Below are 7,141 nucleotides of genomic sequence, written 5' to 3' on the forward strand. Positions count from 1 at the left end.
CAGATGCAAAGTACTCATTTAGTACCTCAGCCATGCCCTCTGCCTCCACAAGAAGATCTCCTTTTTGGTCCCTAATCGGTCTCACCCTTCCTTTGACTACCGTTTTACTATTTATATGTTTATAAAAGACTTTTGGGTTCCCTTTTATGTTACCCATTAATCTATTCTCATACATTGTCTTTACCCCGCTTATTTCCTTTTTTCAGTTCTCCCCTGTACTTTTAATATGCAGCTTGGTTCTCTACTGAATTATGAACCCGACATTCATCATAAGCCCCCTTTTTCTGTTTCATTTTAATCTCTATATCTTTATTCATCCAGGGAGCTCTAGCTTTGGACGTCCTTCCTTTCCCTCTCGTAGGAATGTGTCTATCCTGTACTTGAACTATTTCCTCTACGAAGGCCTCCCTTTGCTCATTTGCTGTTTTACCTGCCAATCTTTGATTCCAATCCACCTGGGCCAGACCCCTTTTCATCTCACTGAAATTAGCCCTCCTCCAGTTAAGTATTTTCACATCTAATTTTTCTTTGTCCTTTTCCATAACTACTCTAAACCCATTGACCTACATACATACATTCAGTTCTACTTTGTAACCACTTTAAGTTCAACTCTGATCATTTTTGATAAGATAAAACTCAGCTTCAGATAAAAATGTTTTCACACCCCTATTCCTTTTCACCAGAAAGACAATAGTCCACTTAAAATGAATCCACAAAATTCAAGCCCCATAAAGATCAAAGAATGTTTTTAAACTAGTTCTTAACTGTGGTTTAAAATCAAAATTCCATCTTTCCCACAAGTTGTTAATCAGATCACTAGGCAAACAGTGTCTTCATTGATGGGATTCAACTCTTTAATATTGCTGGTCAATTAACTAGCGCAAACTAAATATTTCTTTGCTGACGCCTAGGTGAGGTAATAAATGGTTGGGGACACTATTTTCTCAAAATTTTAGAATATTTTAAAACAAATTTTGTGACACTTGCAATTTGCTTTTAAATCATACTTGATCTGTGCAGATATAGTAAGCAACAGTCAACAAGAAAAAAATAAACGTATGTGAGGCATGTCAGAAAAGCGATAATGGTATGGTGTAGAACAGATGGTGCATGATACAGAATTGATGGTGGTATGGAACAGAAGAGTTCATGGCATAGTACAGAATGGATGCTGACATGGAACAGAATGGATGGTAGCTTGGTACAGAATGAATGTTGGCATGGCACAGTTTCAGTTTGGGCTCTCTCCCAACACTTTTTTACTTGTGTGCACAGCACTTGGCAGTTTCCCCTGAACTGAAACATGTTCTCTTATGTGAATAAGTTAGCATGCCACTGGACAAATAAGCCCCGATCGTAGGCTGTTGGTGTTATGCTCTATCATCATCATCAGTCGACTATCGTCGGAGTTTATCTTGCTCTTTCGTTGACTTGTTATGTACTGTAGTTGCGTCACTTGCAGGTTGTGGATGCCATTGGCTAATTCAAGGATTGGCTTATCCATCTTTTGATGGCATTTCCTCCATCAAGGGTTCCACTACCCTCCTCAAGGTACTCATCCGCCTGAAGCCATTAGCACTTTCTGGAGGTGGCCACTTAATATTGACCAGACATGGGTAGTACCATCTACTGGCCTTATGGTAGCAGGTTTTAACACTAGATCTGACACTTAAGTGTCAGATCAGGTTCTATGCCCTATAAATGAGAACAATTGGAACGGAAAAGTAGGCAGAAATTATTTGTACTCAATGTCCATATATTTTCTTATTCCATGCATTTCTGGTTGAGGATTTGATGGGTGCAGGGTCATGTTTCAGGTGAGCATTTTGTTTGAAGCTGTTGATGATGTCCCAGTGATGTAATCTAGACGTCCAAGCAATTTTCAAGTGATTATGCCAGAAGTGCATTGTCTCATCAAGTTGCCCATATAAAATATTTGTCCACAGTTGCTGGATGCTGTTTTGGAAGTGAGTCTTATTTATAAAGACACACAGCCGGCTCTGTTATTGGACTTGTAACCCACTTTTGAAGTCTTTTCCTGTGTTTTTGTGAGGAACTGTTGGAGCTGCTCAGTAGCTGAGAAAGTTTGTGACATGCGTTTTGGTCTCTTTTGTTTTTGCCCTATAAATTGGTACCATAGGTATCCCAATGGGAGAGGTTTTTTTTGCATGTTACAGAATGGAAGGTGGTGTGGTACAGAATGATGGTGGTATGGTGCAGAATGATGGTGGCATGGTACAGACTAGTTGGTGGCATGATACAGATTGGTTGGTGGCATGGTACAGACTGGTTGGTGGCATGATACAGACTGGTTGGTGGCATGGCGCAGAATGGATGGTGACATGGGTGAACCCTCAAGGAAATTCCCGTACCAGACATTAGAAGATGCACTCTGCTCCTTCAGCAGTCAAATGTATATCGGCTCCGTAATTCCAAGTTCCGCGATCTATCAATGTAAGTGCGACAGAGTGGGACTTCCATTGCGCAATGGCCCCGACACTGACTCTGTCAGAAATCCCGGGGTCAGCTAATTTTAATATTGCTCAGCGGAACAAGGACACAAGTCCCACCAGTACTTGATCAGTTACGAAGGGCCATAAATTATGCAGGACGGAAACAGAGGAATACAAGTTGCAGCTAAAAAAATTAAAGCTTGTCTGCTCTTAGAGCAGAACCAGCATGCAGCAAGCTGAAGATATGGTTCCAATGGGAAACAGTAAGACGGGAGCATCAAACATCTTAGAGAGCGATGTAAATATTCTTCTGACTGAAATTAGACAAAGGAGCGATGCAATAGTGGGTGTCAAGAGACCTGCCAACAAAGCAGCCAGGACCATGTGGAAGGAGGTGGCATAGGCAGTGAATGGCAAATCCTTAACACCCAGGACTCCCTTCCAGTCCAGGAAGAAGTTTAATGGCCTCACATGGTCAGCAAGATAAGTGAGATGGCAGCAAGCTGCTACTTATGATGGCAAAAGGTTCAAAATGCCAGGGGACGCTGGTTAAAAATTAGGAAGTTGTGAGTAAGGAGGAAGTGGGGTGGGTTGGGGTCAGGTTTCCGATTTTTGAAATTTTAACCCCCCTGCCCGTCCTGGGGGGTTAAAATTTCCCCCAAATTCTTTCGCATGGGCAGAATAAATTTCAGAAGTGTTCTACTTATATAACATTAAAATGTTTAGGAATTGGCCCTTCAGAGCCAACAGTCCCACCTCTTTTTGACCACTATCTCACCTGTCTTTCTCTGTCCAGAACACATATAATTGCCGTTTGAATCCACTTGTGCTGCTCATTTCAATCTCCTTCTCTGGTAAGTTTTTCCATTAGCCTAATATCCATTAGGTGAAAAAAGTTCTGCCTGAATTTCCTCCTTACTCACAACTTCCTCATTTTTAACCAGCGACCCCTGGCATTTTGAACCTTTTGCCATCGTAAGCAATTTGCCTAGATTAGCTTCTTGAAGACTTCAGTCAGGTTCTCTTGAAGCCTCCTCTCTTCCAAAGAAAGCAAGCCCAACTTCTTTAGCCCTTCCTTATATCTTAAATCCTTAATACCAGAACTATCTTTGCTGTTGGCCTCAGCGCCCTTGCAAGGGTAATAGTAGCCTTTTTACCAGAACAGCGCATAGTTTTGCAGATGGAATCTGGCCTTATTCAGAAAATACTTCCTTTAAACATATTTATGAACCTAATTGACTCAAATCGAGTTTTGGAAGAGCTGCTTATTTTGCGGAGTAGTTATACTTTTTTTTTAAAGCACAGTTGGAAGGGAGGAATGTAAATTTAACAAGTGGGAGGCCACCAAACCACCATCAGTTATAATTTAGATAAAACGCATTTGCTCATGTGGCTGGAAATGAGAAACGTTCACAGAAATTAATGAGTAATTAAAAGAAAACATCACCACATGTGACAAATTATGGAAAACATCATTACAATTGTGGGAAAGACTGGAGATTATTCAGAATTACAGATGCGACAGTGTAATTTGTTGAGCTGCTTGCTTCCATATGCGTTTCTATGTTAAGGCCATTACTTCACTGACAGCCATTGTAGTACATTTAACAAAGTGTGGAGCAATATATTTGCTGCATCTGTTAAGCTCAGACATGTAAATTAAAATTAAATTATAATGGCTACATAATTTTTATGTAACACTAGCTGATCTCTTGTGGCAGTGCTCAGGGACAGTCTGAGAGCACAGTTGTGACGTTCAGTTGCTAATGGCACCTGACCTTTCCAAGACACTATTCAAATATTCCCTGTGAGGAAGTGATCTAAATAGGTCCTAAGGTAAATTAGAGACCAAATGTTGTTGGAGGCTTTTCCCAGATTTGCAGCAGTTCTTTATTGCCTCGTTTATAACCTCATGTCCTTGTACATAAGTCACAGAAAGTTAACATGCAGATACAGCAAGCAATTAGGAAGGCAAATGATATGTTGGCCATTATTGCAAGGGGGTTGGAGTATAAAAGTAAGGAGGTCTTGCTGCAATTATATAGGGCTCTGATGAGGCCACACTTAGAGTACTGTACACAGTTTTGGTCTCCTTACCTAAGGAAGGATATACTTGCCTTAGAGGGGGTGCAACGAAGATTCACTAGATTGATTCCTGGGATGAGAGGGTTGTTCTATGAGGAGAGATTGAGTAAAACAAGCCTATATTCTCTGGAGTTTAGAAGAATGAGAGATATTCTCATTGAAACGCATAAAACTCTTAGAGGGCTTGACAGGGTGGATGCTGAGAGGCTTTTTCCTCTGGCTGGTGAGTCTAGAACTGGGGTCATAGTCTCAAGATAAGGAGTCGGCCATTTAGGACTGAGATGAGAAAAAATTTGTTCACTCAGAGGGTTGTGAATCTTTGGAATTCTCTATCCCAGAGGGCTCTGGATGCTCAGTCATTGAGTAAATTCAAGACTGAGATCGATAGATTTTTGGACACTAAGGGAATCAAGGGATATGGGGATCGGGCAGGAGAGTGGAGTTGAGGTAGAAGATCAGCCGTGACCTTATTGAATGGCGGAGCAGGCTGGAGGGGCCGTATGGCCTACTCCTGCTCCTATTTCTTAAGTTCTTCCGTTCCTATGTTCTCATTAATCTCTCCTTGTTATCTCATGATCAGAAATAGCAGAAAATAATTGTGTTTCTTTCTCTTGTACACTTTTTGATGTAGTTCAGTTTTGAACTGTTGGTGTTTTATATAAAGTTTGATGTTTGGAGTGCAATGTATGCTTCAAAACTCTTATATAAATAGCTTGGTTGTCTTATCAATTGCTGTTTAATGTTTGAAGAACTGTTGGTAATTGTGTCACAACTATTAATCCTTCAGTGTGTACTTTATTATACATCCCAGACATCGCATATATTACTATGATACCCATCATCGGCAAAAACCATCCCCCGATCTCTACAGTATATTAGAAGTAACAGATGTCGAATGGAGCAAATTCCATAGAATTTGTAGAGGCTTTTCATTTTCTATATAATCTATGATATTTTAAAAATCTTATGTCTGCACATATTTCATGCCTACAAAGTCTTACTTCCAGGGACTTAAGAACAAGATCTTGGCTGACACTCCAGTGCAGTATTAAGGAAATGCTGCACTGTTGGAGGATGAGACATTAAACAGTGGCTCCATCTGCCCTCTCAGGTGGATGTAAAAGATCCCATTGCACTATTTTGAAGAAGTGCAGGGGAGTTCTCCCCTGTGTTCTGGCCAATATTATTCCCTCAGCCAACACCTAAAAATAGATTATCTGGTCATTATCACATTGTTGTTTGTGGGATCTTGCTGTGTGCAAATTGGCTACCATGTTTCCTATATTACAACAGTGACTACACTTCAAAAGTGCTTCATTGGCTATAAAGCGCTTTGGGATGTCCTGAGGTTGTGAAAGGTGCGATATAAATGTAAGTCTTTTTTTCTTTCCTGTTGCCTCATTTTTGTCATACTCTTGTGTCAACTTTTTCTATGTCTACATTTATAATGGAAACTACCTATGTAGACTTGTCACGCTGTAATTACACCCTCTTACCCGAGATGGCACAGTAGTATCTCAGATTTGAATCTCCCAGCTCCTCAACCTGTACTGCAGAGAAACTCCAATGCTCCAACTATCTCTCCTTCTTTGCTTCCCAGATTGCCATACATTTTGCTTTTTAACTATAAATAATAACATAAAATCAAAGTATTATATAAAAATAAAGACAGAAAGTAGGACTTTTAAATTGTGCACTGAATTACATCTGTGCACCCTAGTCCAATTATCCCCTGCTCTCTAACCTCACTTCACCTGAAGACTACACTTTTAACTACCCGTGTACAATGCCATTGGAGACCGATTAGTACATGATGATGTTGCACAACTGTAAATTCTGTATTATTTATGCTGGGTGTGTAAGTTATATGTAATATACAACAACAACTTGCATTTATATAGCACCTTTAACATAGTAAAAAGTCCCAAGATACTTCACAGGAGCGTTATAAAACAAAATTTGACACCGAGCCACATAAGGAGATATTAGGACAGGTGACTAAAAGCTTGGTCAAAGAGGTAGGTTTTAAGGAGCGTCTTAAAGGAGGAGAGAGAGGTATAGAGGCAGAGAGATTTAGGGCGAGAATTCCAGAGCTTATGTAAATTTGAGTATAGTAGCTATGTAAATTCTGCAGAATCTATATGGGCTGTATAACTGCCATTTATTATACAGGAACTATATATAATACAAGTAGATCTCCCATGGAATCAAGGCCAAGTGTAGTTTTCAGGTGACACAAGAAATAATTGGGCCAGGACATGCAGATATTATTCTATCCCTATTTTAAAACCATACAGTTTGTCCTTATTTTTATATAATACTTTGATTTTATATAATTATTTATAATTACATAGCAAAACTGACAGCAATTTGCAAAGCAGAGAGGTAGAGTTGGTTAGAGCAAAGGAGTTTCTCTGCAAAACAGGCTGACGAGAAAAGCTAAGTCACTATAGCGCCACCACTGGCAAGAGAATGCAATCACAAGGTGACAAGTTTACATTGGCAATTTCTATATAAATGAGGATACAGGAAAAACTGACACAAAAATGTGCCAAAAATGTGGCAACCATAAGCAAGAATTTGTAGACAGGGAATTTACATGT

The sequence above is a fragment of the Heptranchias perlo genome, chromosome 11, assembly GCF_035084215.1.
Source record: "Heptranchias perlo isolate sHepPer1 chromosome 11, sHepPer1.hap1, whole genome shotgun sequence".
NCBI classification, from domain to species: Eukaryota; Metazoa; Chordata; class Chondrichthyes; order Hexanchiformes; family Hexanchidae; genus Heptranchias; species Heptranchias perlo.